Source organism: Rhipicephalus microplus, unplaced genomic scaffold, assembly GCF_043290135.1.
Source record: "Rhipicephalus microplus isolate Deutch F79 unplaced genomic scaffold, USDA_Rmic scaffold_244, whole genome shotgun sequence".
NCBI lineage: Eukaryota > Metazoa > Arthropoda > Arachnida > Ixodida > Ixodidae > Rhipicephalus > Rhipicephalus microplus.
In genome coordinates, this window is record NW_027464815.1 from 117,501 (window position 1) to 132,500 (window position 15,000).

The 15,000-nt window shown below is 61.4% G+C and overlaps 1 long non-coding RNA gene and 2 other non-coding genes across 3 annotated transcripts in view; 1 reads left to right on the forward strand and 2 right to left on the reverse strand.

Moving 5' to 3' along the window:
• LOC142792750 (5.8S ribosomal RNA) overlaps positions 1 to 73 on the reverse strand; it is a 153-nt gene extending 80 nt beyond the window's left edge. The window contains exon 1 of the ribosomal RNA XR_012891173.1: positions 1 to 73. This exon is cut by the window's left edge and continues 80 nt beyond it. This is a non-coding gene — a ribosomal RNA (5.8S ribosomal RNA).
• The window catches only part of LOC142792748 (uncharacterized), a 58,995-nt gene that overhangs the window by 22,807 nt on the left and 21,188 nt on the right, over positions 1 to 15,000 (forward strand). The window lies entirely within an intron of this gene.
• LOC142792764 (small subunit ribosomal RNA) lies at positions 1,793 to 3,607 on the reverse strand. Its single transcript, XR_012891186.1, has one exon. It is a non-coding gene; the product is annotated as a small subunit ribosomal RNA (ribosomal RNA).

Consider the following 15,000-nt stretch of genomic DNA (forward strand, 5'->3'; position numbering starts at 1 on the left):
AATTCACACCAAGTCTCGCAGCTGGCTGCGTTCTTCATCGACCCGAGAACCGAGTGATCCACCGCTTAGAGTCGTGAAAAAGTGTTTGTTCAATTCCGTACAGTCAAAACCAAACGTTTCTGGCACTCGGCCAAACAGTGGCCAAGAAGGGCGCTTTTCAGCGCACGCTTGGACTCCAAAACTCTGCCGCGCCTTTTTCGGCTGCCGCAAATCGAGCAAACGGTGTGTTTCGGACGGCGTTTCGCTTCCGCTACTTGCGAGTGCTTTCGTGGTCCACCCCTCTATAAATACTCGGGAGGCGTCGAAGCCGGTTCTCCAAGCCGGACCCGTAGGTATCGTTGTGTGCTCGCTCTCATTGGCCCGCCTAACCAGAAAATGCCTGCGGTACACCCATTTGGATAAGAGTGCACGCAGATGCGGGCCTCGACGGCTACACATTTCCTCGGGCGGCCGCCTCCCGGCCTCCGTGGAGCGCGGGATGCACGGTCCCATCGACAAGCCTCTCCCGTTTTTACCGTGGCGTCGCGGTTCACCACGGCGGGCGGGTCGGTCTCCTCCGCATAAAAAGGGGGACCCCCGCTTTTTGTTCCACGAAATCGCACAAGCTTTTTTCGCATCCACGGTTTGCCACCGCACACCAAAATGCCGATCCGGCTGCCTACTTTAGCCAACAGGTGGAGCCAGGCGCGCCGTACTTGCGCGGCACTTCCCACGTCCACCGAAGTCGGTGCCAAGGACCACTTTCGGCGCCGGAGCCGCGTACGAGCCTACTCGAGGCGGAAGAACGAAGCCAGCAAGGGCCTGGCCGCAAGTGCGTTCAATTGTCGGGACGTCCAAGTCCCTCGTTCTTCCGTGCTTCCTCTTTCGGCAAGTCGTTGCGGCACCTTCCCAAAGCGCGCAGACCCGCTAATCGCGACGAGCGCGACGTGGCCGTGCCGCCTTTCCCTCGGCAGCAAGCAAAACGCCTGGCAACGTCGACGCTCCCCTAACCGCGATCTCGCACCGTGTTTCGTGTGGCGAATTCAAAAGCCGGCCGGCGCTGCTGCAACCATTACGGTCGGTACGCATACGCCGCGGAGGGCGGGACGGTCATCGGAGCGTGCGGTTCCTCCATCGAGTACTGCGCACCTCGGCCGTCGCATCGCCGTGCCATGACCGGCCGCGCGTCAACGCGAACCGGTGCCAGCGAGATCCCTCGCCTGCAAGAACCGACCGGCAGCCTCCGTCACCCGAGGACGCGGAGGCGCTTGCCGCGGACGGCGGGACGGTATGCACTGGTGCACAGCGGACCCGTCACATCGCCAGTTCCTTGACCGACCGCCGACGCTTGTGCCGTTCCTCTCGTACTTGGCAGTCGCCGCGCGATTGTCGGGTCTCGTTCTTGCACGCTCGAACGGTCGGGAGGGCACTCGGCTGGCGTTTCGGGAACGCGCAGCCTCGCCTTCTACCGACGTAACCACGACTCGCCGTTCGCGCTCCGCCGCTCCTGTTTACAGTACTAGGCGGTCCCGCAGCGGTCGGGTCGCGCATTTCGAGCGCTTCGAGCCACGGTGCAGTGGCGGGTCGAAAGCCGACCTATGAGTGCGTTGCGCCGTTTGTACCCGCGTCCGCCACCTGGCCGACCGTCCAAGGTCGCGGTGTTGGCGTCCGCTGGGCGCAACAATTTGTCACGGGGTGCCGCTCCACATTCAGGCAGCCCCGTGGGGAAAAGCCGACCCCGCGTCCAAACGGGGTCAGCGGCAGAAAGTGTCGGGCGCAGACGCAGCTGAGGCGCTCACCCTTCACAATCCGTTAATGATCCTTCCGCAGGTTCACCTACGGAAACCTTGTTACGACTTTTACTTCCTCTAAATGATCAAGTTTGGTCATCTTTCCAACAGACCGGCGCAACCGAAAGGCCGCGCCGGACATCGGTCCGAAGACCTCACTAAATCATTCAATCGGTAGTAGCGACGGGCGGTGTGTACAAAGGGCAGGGACGTAATCAACGCGAGCTTATGACTCGCGCTTACTGGGAATTCCTCGTTCAAGGGGAACAATTGCAAGCCCCTATCCCAATCACGAAAGAAGTTCCACGGGTTACCCAGTCTTTTCAGACAGGGATAAAGACACGCTGCTTCCTTCAGTGTAGCGCGCGTGCGGCCCCGGACATCTAAGGGCATCACAGACCTGTTATTGCTCTGTTTCGTGCGGCTAGGAGCCGCTTGTCCCTCTAAGAAGGTTGTAAGGTGCTGGGAACCCCGCACCTATTTAATAGGCTAGAGTCTCGTTCGTTATCGGAATTAACCAGACAAATCGCTCCACCAACTAAGAACGGCCATGCACCACCATCCACCGAATCAAGAAAGAGCTCTCAATCTGTCAATCCTCCCAGTGTCCGGGCCGGGTAAGTTTTCCCGTGTTGAGTCAAATTAAGCCGCAGGCTCCACTCCTGGTGGTGCCCTTCCGTCAATTCCTTTAAGTTTCAGCTTTGCAACCATACTTCCCCCGGAACCCAAATACTTTGGTTTCCCGGAAGCTGCCCGCCGAGTCATTTGAGTAACTCAGGCGGATCGCTGGTTGGCATCGTTTATGGTCAGAACTAGGGCGGTATCTGATCGCCTTCGAACCTCTGACTTTCGTTCTTGATCAATGAAAACATTCTTGGCAAATGCTTTCGCAGTAGTTCGTCTTGCGACGGTCCAAGAATTTCACCTCTAGCGCCGCAATACGAATGCCCCCGTCCGTCCCTCTTAATCATTACCTCGTATTCCAAAAACCAACAGAACAGAAACGAGGTCTTGTTCTATTATTCCATGCAAGTTTATTCAGGCGACTCGCCTGCGTTGAGCACTCTAATTTTTTCAAAGTAAAAGCACCGGCCATCTCGAGGCACACAATGAAGTGCACCAAGAAAGAACCGGCATGATGTTCAGTCCGAGCCGTCGCATCGGGTAGATGCACTACTCGTCTGGAACTGAGATCCAACTACGAGCTTTTTAACCGCAGCAGCTTTAGTATACGCTATTGGAGCTGGAATTACCGCGGCTGCTGGCACCAGACTTGCCCTCCAATTGATCCTCGTTAAAGGATTTAGAGTGTACTCATTTCAATTACGGGGCCTCAAAAGAGTCCCGTATTGTTATTTTTCGTCACTACCTCCCCGTGCCGGGAGTGGGTAATTTGCGCGCCTGCTGCCTTCCTTGGATGTGGTAGCCGTTTCTCAGGCTCCCTCTCCGGAATCGAACCCTGATTCTCCGTTACCCGTAACAACCATGGTAAGCAAGTAACCTACCATCGAAAGTTGATAAGGCAGACACTTGAAAGAAACGTCGCCGGCTCGTGGCCATGCGATCAGCACAAAGTTATCCAGAGTCACCACACAATACGGGCCGAAACCCGATCGATCTTGGTCTAATAAAAGCACCCGTTACCCAAAGGGCTCCAGGCTCACTGCATGTATTAGCTCTAGAATTGCCACAGTTATCCAAGTAGGAAGAAACGATCTAAGGAACCATAACTGATTTAATGAGCCATTCGCGGTTTCGCCTTATTTCGGCATGTACTTAGACATGCATGGCTTAATCTTTGAGACAAGCATATGATTACTGGCAGGATCAACCAGGTAATCGTTCGACTGCGCGTCCGTCCTCGCCCTCGGCGGGCCGGACGCAGTCTGTGTGCGGCGGAGGCCACCTTCAGGCGCCCCAACACGCTTATTTTGCACTCCGAGATGACGGCGTTCGAGCTCGCTACGGCACAACCTTCCCGAAAGACGAGTGGGAGCCGTGCGGCAAGAAGCACGTTCATGCTCGCTCTTTTTCGTTGCATCGACTCGGTCGCGCCGTGCGGGTTGCCCAAGCCCGCTGCACTGTCGGTGGACCGGCCGGAACTAGCAACGGAGCCGAGACTGCAAAGCCGCCAGACGACGGGTCACGCCCGCGTCTTCGGCGCTTTCGCATCTGAATCGCCCGAGGACGACACGGAACACACCTCGATATCGTGGTAAAACGGCACCGTCCGACAACCAGCCCCTAACGCATCAAGCGGATGAGGCTGCAGACGACTGCCGTGGATTCCCCTGGAGCAGACCCGAGGACACGCTTGACGAGGCCGAAGCCCGCCGCATATCAGACACCCGGTCGCTTTCGCGTACGCCGCTCACGAGAACCCCCACATAATAGCAGCGATAAGTACCCAGACCTCCTTGGGCCCTAATACGAGCGTACTCGAGAAAATTTCACCGCGGGTGTGCCCCGAAACGTGTGGCATGTTGAGCGTGCCACAAGTCTACGTCGCTCTCAAACCCGCCGAGGTCGTAGAATTTGCGACCCTACTCACGAAATTCCCACCGAGGATACGGCCGCAAACGTACCGCACCTTGGGTAGGCCACGAGTTTGTGCAACACTACGCTGACGGCACAGCACCGAGGTCGTGCGCGCACGCACGGGAAAATTCCGCCGCGGTTTCTGCCGAAAACGTGAGGCACCACGACTCTCCGCAAGTTCGCGTCGACTGCGAAAGACCGAAGTCGTGAACGACGTGTCCGCTACTCGCCGCCGACACGCTGGACACCAAACGTACAACGACTCGACGGCGTCGTAGAGGCCCACGACGCGGTTTTCCTTAACGACGTCTCGGCGTGGCACCGACAGGTTAGAACGGCCGACCAACGTTCCCTGTCCGCCGTTCGGCTCAGTCGAAGGGCTCGGCGACTTCGGCAACGCTGCGAAGCCGCACGGTGACGCACGCCATGTCCCCATTTTTTTTTTCTTTCTGCGTCTGCCGGGGTGCCCCTATAATAGCAGCGATAAGCACCCAGACCGCCGTGGGTCGCTCGCCCCGGCTGACGTGGTTTTTCGTACTCCTGCGGCGGTCGCCGTCAAGCACGTCCAAATACGCTACTTTCGTGGGCGCATTCACGCTCTTTCGCTTCGCCGGAGTGCCAGCACTCACTCTGCCAAAAACGGCGAACATCCGAGCGGCGGTTCCCACTTTTGCGTCGGCGTCGCAAACCCCGCCCCGGCAGACGAGGTTTGCCGTACTCGTGCGACGGTGGCCGGCGGGCACGTCGAAAGACGCCGATATCGTGCGCGAATTGGCGCACCTTGGCTTCACCGGAGTGCCGCCACTGACTCCTCCAAAAACGGCGAAGATCCGAGCGGCGCTTCCCACTTTCGCATCGGCGTCCCGAACTCCGCCCCGGCTGACGCGGTTTACCGTACTCGTGCGACGGTCGCCGGCGAGCACGTGGAAAGACGCCGATATCGTGCCCGAATCGGCTCCGTTCGGCTTCGCCGGAGTGCCAGCACTGGCTCGGCGAAAGACGACGAACATCCGAGCGACGGTTCTCACTATTGCGTACGCGTCGCAAACCCCGCCCCGGCAGACGCACTTTGCCGTACTCGTGCGACGGTCGCCGGCGAGCACGTAGAAAGACGCCGATATCGTGCCGGAATCGGCCCCGTTTGGCTTCGCCGGAGTGCCAGCACTCACTCGGCCACAAACGGCGAACATCCGAGCGGCGGTTCCCACTTAGCCGTCGGCGTCCCGAACTCCGCCCCGGCAGACGCGGTTGCCGAGCTCGTGCGACTAGCGACCGCGAAGCCGTCTCGCGACGCCGCTTTCGTGCGCGGCTCCCACTGCGACCTGGGTCACCCGAGGTCGACGAGCAAAAAAGAATGTCGAAAAAAATTTTTTTTTTTTTTTGCGTCTGCCGGGGTGCCCCTATAATAGCAGCGATAAGCACCCAGACCGCCATGGGTCGCTCGCCCCGGCTGACGTGGTTTTTCGTTTTCCTGCGGTGGTCGTCGTCAAGCACGTCCAAACACGCCACTTTCGTGGGCGCATTCGCGCTCTTTCGCTTCGCCGGAGTGCCAGCACTCACTCTGCCAAAAACGGCGAACATCCGAGCGGCGGTTCCCACTTTTGCGTCGGCGTCGCAAACCCCGCCCCGGCAGACGAGGTTTGCCGTACTCGTGCGACGGTGGCCGGCGGGCACGTCGAAAGACGCCGATATCGTGCGCGAATTGGCGCACCTTGGCTTCACCGGAGTGCCGCCACTGACTCCTCCAAAAACGGCGAAGATCCGAGCGGCGCTTCCCACTTTCGCATCGGCGTCCCGAACTCCGCCCCGGCTGACGCGGTTTACCGTACTCGTGCGACGGTCGCCGGCGAGCACGTGGAAAGACGCCGATATCGTGCCCGAATCGGCTCCGTTCGGCTTCGCCGGATTGCCAGCACTGGCTCGGCGAAAGACGACGAACATCCGAGCGACGGTTCTCACTATTGCGTACGCGTCGCAAACCCCGCCCCGGCAGACGCACTTTGCCGTACTCGTGCGACGGTCGCCGGCGAGCACGTAGAAAGACGCCGATATCGTGCCGGAATCGGCCCCGTTTGGCTTCGCCGGAGTGCCAGCACTCACTCGGCCACAAACGGCGAACATCCGAGCGGCGGTTCCCACTTAGCCGTCGGCGTCCCGAACTCCGCCCCGGCAGACGCGGTTGCCGAGCTCGTGCGACTAGCGACCGCGAAGCCGTCTCGCGACGCCGCTTTCGTGCGCGGCTCCCACTGCGACCTGGGTCACCCGAGGTCGACGAGCAAAAAAGAATGTCGAAAAAAATTTTTTTTTTTTTTTTTGCGTCTGCCGGGGTGCCCCTATAATAGCAGCGATAAGCACCCAGACCGCCATGGGTCGCTCGCCCCGGCTGACGTGGTTTTTCGTTTTCCTGCGGTGGTCGTCGTCAAGCACGTCCAAACACGCCACTTTCGTGGGCGCATTCGCGCTCTTTCGCTTCGCCGGAGTGCCAGCACTCACTCTGCCAAAAACGGCGAACATCCTAGTGGCGGTTCCCACTTTTGCGTCGGCGTCGCCAACCCCGCCCCGGCATACGCGGTTTGCCGTACTCGTGCGGCGGTGGCCGGCGGGCACGTCGAAAGACACCGATATCGTGCGCGAGTCGATGCTTCTTGGTCTCGCAGGAGGGCCGCCACTCACTCCTGCAAAAACGGCGAAGATCCGAGCGGCGCTTCCCACTTTTTCGTCGGCGTCGCAAACCTCGCCCCGGCAGACGCGCTTTGCCGTACTCGTGCGACGGTCGCCGGCGAGCACGTCGAAATACGCCGATATCGTGCCCGAATCGGCCCCGTTTCGCTTCGCCGGAGTGCCAGCACTCGCTCGGCCAAAGACGACGAACATCCGAGCGACGGTTCCCACTATTGCGTACGCGTCGCGAACCCCGCCCCGGCAGACGCGGTTTGCCGTACTCGTGCGGCGGTGGCCGGCGGGCACGTCGAAAGACGCCGATATCGTGCACGAATTGGCGCTCCTTGGCTTCACCGGAGTGCCAGCACTCACTCGGCCAAAAACGGCGAACATCCGAGCAGCGGTACCCACTTAGCCGTCGGCATCCCGAACTCCGCGCCGGCTGACGCGGTTGCCGAGCTCGTGCGACTAGCGACCGCGAACGCGTCTCGCGACGCCGCTTTCGTGCGCGGCTCCCATTGCGACCTGGGTTACCCGAGCTCGACCAGCAAAAAAGAAGGTCGAAAATTTTTTTTTTTTTTCTGCGTCTGCCGGGGTGCCCCTATAATAGCAGCGATAAGCACCCAGACCGCCGTGTGTCGCTCGCCCCGGCTGACGTGGTTTTTCGTACTCCTGCAGCGGTCGCCGTCACGCACGTCCAAATACGCCACTTTCGTGGGCGCATTCGCGCTCTTTCGCGTCGCCGGAGTGCCAGCACTCACTCTGCCAAAAACGGCCAACATCCGAGCGGCGGTTCCCACTTTTGCGTCGGCGTCGTAAACCCCGCCCCGGCAGACGCGGTTTGCCCTACTCGTGCGACGGTCGCCGGCGAGCGCGTCGAAAGACGCCGATATCGTGCGCTAATTGGCGCTCCTTGGAATCTCCGGAGTGCCGCCACTCACTCCTCCAAAAACGGCGAAGATCCGAGCGGCGTTCTCCACTTTCGCATCGGCGTCCCGAACTCCGCCCGGGCTCACGCGGTTTACCGTACTCGTGCGACGGTCGCCGGCGGGCACGTCGAAAGACGCCGATATCGTGCCGTAATCGGCCCCGTTTGGCTTCGCCCGTGTGCCAGCACTCACTCGGCCAAAAACGGCGAACATCCGAGCAGCGTTTCCCACTTTCGCATCGGCGTCCCGAAGCCCGCCCCGGCAGACGCGGTTTGCCCTACTCGAGCGACGGTCGCCGGCGATCACGTCGAAAGGCGCCGAATTCGTGCACGAATCGATGCTTCTTGGTCTCGCAGGAGGGCCGCCACTCACTCCTGCAAAAACGGCGAAGATCCGAGTTGCGCTTCCCACTTTTTCGTCGGCGTCCCGAACTACGCCCCGGCTGACGCGGTTTACCGTACTCGTGCGACGGTCGCCGGCGGGCACTTCAAAATACGCCGATTTCGTGGGCGCATTCACGCTGTTTCGCTTCCCCGGAGTGCCAACACTCACTCTGCCGAAAGCGGCGATCATCCGAGCGGCGGTTCCCACTTTTGCGTCGGCTTCGCAAACGGCGCCCCGGCAGACGCGCTCGTGCGACGTACTCGTGCGACGGTCGCCGGCGAGCACGTCGAAAGACGCCGATATCGTGCTCGAATCGACCCCGTTTCGCTTCGCCGGAGTGCTGCCAGTCACGGCGCAGAAAACGGCGAACAAGTGTTTTTTTTTTTTTTTCCTAGAATTTGTGTTATAGAAGGCACATTTGATATCGGACGATAATTTTCAACTTTATCACGCGCACCGATTTTCGTGTAGAGGTTTGCAAGTTTATGGGAATTTCTCCACTTGGAATAATGCGATTTAGTAGTACTACGAGAACTTCATGGATGTACTCAAGGGTACGGGGCAAGTCAGTTACGTCAACACCTGCAGATTTTTTACACTTCAAACTGAAAATTGTTGGTTGTGAGTCCTCGTGTGATATTAAAGGCCGATTCGCTAACACATAGAACAAAGAAAGAAAGGAAGAAAAAACGCCCGCGCTCGCTCAAGAAACCTGGGTTCGCAACAAGTGGCAACAACAAGCAACCGAGCGAGTGCGCCAAAACCCGTGGCGGCCGAACAAACGCGAAGTCCCAACCGCGTCAGCCGGGGCGGCACGGGACAGGAAAAATCACTTCAGCCGGGGCGGCGGGGCACCGAATAAACCTCGTCACCTCGTCGCAGGATAAAAGAGGAAACAAAAAGTCTAAACAGCGTCTGCTGGAGCGAATGCGTAATAAAACAACAACAACAACAAAAAAAAAAAACACCCGCGCTCAAGAAGTCTGCAATCACCACAAAAGGCGACTGTGACCGAGCAGCGTCAGCCGGGGCCGTGCGGAAACGGAAAAACCGCGACTACCGGGGCGTCGAGGCACCGAAAAATCCACTTCAGCCGCGGCGAAAAAAAAACAAAAAGAAAGACGGAGGGGGGGGGGGAACCACGTCTGCCGGGGCGAAGGAAAAAAAAAAACGCGTCTGCCGGGGCGAGCCCGGGTGCGGCACCACCGGGAAAACTGTGGCAAACAGACATGGCGATCGAGTGAGTGGGCCGCCAGCCAGGCTCAGCCAAAAAGTGCAAAGTCCGAACTGCGTCAGCCGGGGCGGCAAAAACCACGTCAGCCGGGGCGGCGCAAAAAACCGCGTCTGCCGGGGCGGCACGAAACCGCGTCAGCCGGGGCGGCGCGAAAACTGCGTCAGCCGGGGCGAAAGAAAAAAAAAAAAACGCGTCTGCCGGGGCGAGCCCGGGTGCGGCACCACCGGGAAAACTGTGGCAAACAGACATGGCGATCGAGTGAGTGGGCCGCCAGCCAGGCACAGCCGAAAAGTGCAAAGTCCGAACCGTGTCAGCCGGGGCGGCAAAAAACCGCGTCAGCCGGGGCGGCGCAAAAAACCGCGTCTGCCGGGGCGGCACGAAACCGCGTCAGCCGGGGCGGCGCGAAAACTGCGTCAGCCGGGGCGAGCCCGGGTGCGGCACCACCGGGAAAACTGTGGCAAACAGACATGGCGATCGAGTGAGTGGGCCGCCAGCCAGGCTCAGCCAAAAAGTGCCAAGTCCGAACTGCGTCAGCCGGGGCGGCAAAAAACCGCGTCAGCCGGGGCGGCGCAAAAAACCGCGTCTGCCGGGGCGGCGCGAAAACCGCGTCTGCCGGGGCGGCGCGAAAACTGCGTCAGCCGGGGCGAAAGAAAAAAAAAAACGCGTCTGCCGGGGCGAGCCCGGGTGCGGCACCACCGGGAAAACTGTGGCAAACAGACATGGCGATCGAGTGAGTGGGCCGCCAGCAAGGCTCAGCCAAAAAGTGCTAAGTCCGAACTGCGTCAGCTGGGGCGGCAAAAAACCGCGTCTGCCGGGGCGGCACGAAACCGCGTCAGCCGGGGCGGCGCGAAAACCGCGTCTGCCGGGGCGGCACGAAACCGCGTCAGCCGGGGCGGCGCGAAAACTGCGTCAGCCGGGGCGAGCCCGGGTGCGGCACCACCGGGAAAACTGTGGCAAACAGACATGGCGATCGAGTGAGTGGGCCGCCAGCCAGGCACAGCCGAAAAGTGCTAAGTCCGAACTGCGTCAGCCGGGGCGGCAAAAACCGCGTCAGCCGGGGCGGCGCGAAAACTGCGTCAGCCGGGGCGAGCCCGGGTGCGGCACCACCGGGAAAACTGTGGCTAACAGACATGGCGATCGAGTGAGTGGGCCACCAGCCAGGCTCAGCCAAAAAGTGCTAAGTCCGAACTGCGTCAGCCGGGGCGGCAAAAACCGCGTCAGCCGGGGCGGCGCAAAAAACTGCGTCTGCCGGGGCGGCACGAAACCGCGTCAGCCGGGGCGGCGCGAAAACTGCGTCAGCCGGGGCGAAAGAAAAAAAAAAACGCGTCTGCCGGGGCGAGCCCGGGTGCGGCACCACCGGGAAAACTGTGGCAAACAGACATGGCGATCGAGTGAGTGGGCCGCCAGCCAGGCACAGCCGAAAAGTGCCAAGTCCGAACTGCGTCAGCCGGGGCGGCAAAAAACCGCGTCAGCCGGGGCGGCGCAAAAAACCGCGTCTGCCGGGGCGGCACGAAACCGCGTCAGCCGGGGCGGCGCGAAAACTGCGTCAGCCGGGGCGAGCCCGGGTGCGGCACCACCGGGAAAACTGTGGCAAACAGACATGGCGATCGAGTGAGTGGGCCGCCAGCCAGGCTCAGCCAAAAAGTGCCAAGTCCGAACTGCGTCAGCCGGGGCGGCGCAAAAAACCGCGTCTGCCGGGGCGGCGCGAAAACCGCGTCTGCCGGGGCGGCGCGAAAACTGCGTCAGCCGGGGCGAAAGAAAAAAAAAAACGCGTCTGCCGGGGCGAGCCCGGGTGCGGCACCACCGGGAAAACTGTGGCAAACAGACATGGCGATCGAGTGAGTGGGCCGCCAGCAAGGCTCAGCCAAAAAGTGCCAAGTCCGAACTGCGTCAGCCGGGGCGGCAAAAAACCGCGTCTGCCGGGGCGGCACGAAACCGCGTCAGCCGGGGCGGCGCGAAAACCGCGTCTGCCGGGGCGGCACGAAACCGCGTCAGCCGGGGCGGCGCGAAAACTGCGTCAGCCGGGGCGAGCCCGGGTGCGGCACCACCGGGAAAACTGTGGCAAACAGACATGGCGATCGAGTGAGTGGGCCGCCAGCCAGGCACAGCCGAAAAGTGCTAAGTCCGAACTGCGTCAGCCGGGGCGGCAAAAACCGCGTCAGCCGGGGCGGCGCGAAAACCGCGTCTGCCGGGGCGGCACGAAACCGCGTCAGCCGGGGCGGCGCGAAAACTGCGTCAGCCGGGGCGAGCCCGGGTGCGGCACCACCGGGAAAACTGTGGCTAACAGACATGGCGATCGAGTGAGTGGGCCACCAGCCAGGCTCAGCCAAAAAGTGCTAAGTCCGAACTGCGTCAGCCGGGGCGGCAAAAACCGCGTCAGCCGGGGCGGCGCAAAAAACCGCGTCTGCCGGGGCGGCACGAAACCGCGTCAGCCGGGGCGGCGCGAAAACTGCGTCAGCCGGGGCGAAAGAAAAAAAAAAAACGCGTCTGCCGGGGCGAGCCCGGGTGCGGCACCACCGGGAAAACTGTGGCAAACAGACATGGCGATCGAGTGAGTGGGCCGCCAGCCAGGCACAGCCGAAAAGTGCCAAGTCCGAACTGCGTCAGCCGGGGCGGCAAAAAACCGCGTCAGCCGGGGCGGCGCAAAAAACCGCGTCTGCCGGGGCGGCACGAAACCGCGTCAGCCGGGGCGGCGCGAAAACTGCGTCAGCCGGGGCGAGCCCGGGTGCGGCACCACCGGGAAAACTGTGGCAAACAGACATGGCGATCGAGTGAGTGGGCCGCCAGCCAGGCTCAGCCAAAAAGTGCCAAGTCCGAACTGCGTCAGCCGGGGCGGCAAAAAACCGCGTCAGCCGGGGCGGCGCAAAAAACCGCGTCTGCCGGGGCGGCGCGAAAACCGCGTCTGCCGGGGCGGCGCGAAAACTGCGTCAGCCGGGGCGAAAGAAAAAAAAAAACGCGTCTGCCGGGGCGAGCCCGGGTGCGGCACCACCGGGAAAACTGTGGCAAACAGACATGGCGATCGAGTGAGTGGGCCGCCAGCAAGGCTCAGCCAAAAAGTGCTAAGTCCGAACTGCGTCAGCTGGGGCGGCAAAAAACCGCGTCTGCCGGGGCGGCACGAAACCGCGTCAGCCGGGGCGGCGCGAAAACCGCGTCTGCCGGGGCGGCACGAAACCGCGTCAGCCGGGGCGGCGCGAAAACTGCGTCAGCCGGGGCGAGCCCGGGTGCGGCACCACCGGGAAAACTGTGGCAAACAGACATGGCGATCGAGTGAGTGGGCCGCCAGCCAGGCACAGCCGAAAAGTGCTAAGTCCGAACTGCGTCAGCCGGGGCGGCAAAAACCGCGTCAGCCGGGGCGGCGCGAAAACCGCGTCTGCCGGGGCGGCACGAAACCGCGTCAGCCGGGGCGGCGCGAAAACTGCGTCAGCCGGGGCGAGCCCGGGTGCGGCACCACCGGGAAAACTGTGGCTAACAGACATGGCGATCGAGTGAGTGGGCCACCAGCCAGGCTCAGCCAAAAAGTGCTAAGTCCGAACTGCGTCAGCCGGGGCGGCAAAAACCGCGTCAGCCGGGGCGGCGCAAAAAACCGCGTCTGCCGGGGCGGCACGAAACCGCGTCAGCCGGGGCGGCGCGAAAACTGCGTCAGCCGGGGCGAAAGAAAAAAAAAAACGCGTCTGCCGGGGCGAGCCCGGGTGCGGCACCACCGGGAAAACTGTGGCAAACAGACATGGCGATCGAGTGAGTGGGCCGCCAGCCAGGCACAGCCGAAAAGTGCCAAGTCCGAACTGCGTCAGCCGGGGCGGCAAAAAACCGCGTCAGCCGGGGCGGCGCAAAAAACCGCGTCTGCCGGGGCGGCACGAAACCGCGTCAGCCGGGGCGGCGCGAAAACTGCGTCAGCCGGGGCGAGCCCGGGTGCGGCACCACCGGGAAAACTGTGGCAAACAGACATGGCGATCGAGTGAGTGGGCCGCCAGCCAGGCTCAGCCAAAAAGTGCCAAGTCCGAACTGCGTCAGCCGGGGCGGCGCAAAAAACCGCGTCTGCCGGGGCGGCGCGAAAACCGCGTCTGCCGGGGCGGCGCGAAAACTGCGTCAGCCGGGGCGAAAGAAAAAAAAAACGCGTCTGCCGGGGCGAGCCCGGGTGCGGCACCACCGGGAAAACTGTGGCAAACAGACATGGCGATCGAGTGAGTGGGCCGCCAGCAAGGCTCAGCCAAAAAGTGCCAAGTCCGAACTGCGTCAGCCGGGGCGGCAAAAAACCGCGTCTGCCGGGGCGGCACGAAACCGCGTCAGCCGGGGCGGCGCGAAAACCGCGTCTGCCGGGGCGGCACGAAACCGCGTCAGCCGGGGCGAGCCCGGGTGCGGCACCACCGGGAAAACTGTGGCAAACAGACATGGCGATCGAGTGAGTGGGCCGCCAGCCAGGCACAGCCGAAAAGTGCTAAGTCCGAACTGCGTCAGCCGGGGCGGCAAAAACCGCGTCAGCCGGGGCGGCGCAAAAACCGCGTCTGCCGGGGCGAATGCAAAAAAAACAAAGAAAAAAGCCCGCGCTTAATCAAAAGAAAACAAAGAAAAAAGCTTGCGCTTAATCAAAAGAAAACAAACAAAAAAAGTTCGCGCTTAAGCCTGGCGGTGGAACCACCGGGGCAAACAGACCTGGCGATCGAGTGAGTGGGCCGCCAGCCGGGGTGAGCCAAAAAGTGCAAAGTCGGAACCGCGTCAGCCGGGGCGGCGCGAAAACCGCGTCAGCCGGGGCGGCGCAAAAACTGCGTCAGCCGGGGCGGCACGGAAAAACGAAAACCGCGTCAGCCGGGGCGGCACGGAAAAACGAAAACCACGTCAGCCGGGGCGACATCAAAATGAGGAAAAAAAAAAACTGCCTTAGGACACCTGCGTACACTTTCATGCGTTTGGGCATATCTCTCTGTAACACGCGCGCCCCTCGTTACGCGCGGCACTCTGTTTTCTCCGACACCCATATTTCGGCGGCATGTGGCACGCGCGCCCGTCCCTACGCACGGCACACCGCAGTGCTTTCTCGATATTTTTCTTTTCCTCCAACACCGTCATCTATAGGCTTTTAGTGACCTGTTGCTCGTGGCAAAAGTTCGCTAGCTCTGACACCTCTTGCATGCGCACCGTTTTTGCGCACGGTGCTATGCCGCAAAGCACGGCAGTCGCATGCGTTTCTCTCAGGCACCTCTTTTTTGACACAACGCTGTGGTGCTTAGAAACACACCCGCCGCTTTTGCGCACAGAACTCCACCGTACAGCACGGTAGTCACGTTTGTTCCACACGAACAGCAGTGTGCATCGTGCTACGACACTTTGAAAGCTTTTTCTTCCGAGTCTCGACCGCGCTGTTCCTTTCGTACTTGGCGCGGTTTTGGGACCAGCTTTGTTTTAAACCCCTACTGCGCGCCGTTCCTTTCGTACTTGGCGCGGTTCAGGGTTTGTTTCGAGCCCTTAGCCGCGCTGTTCCCTCCGTACT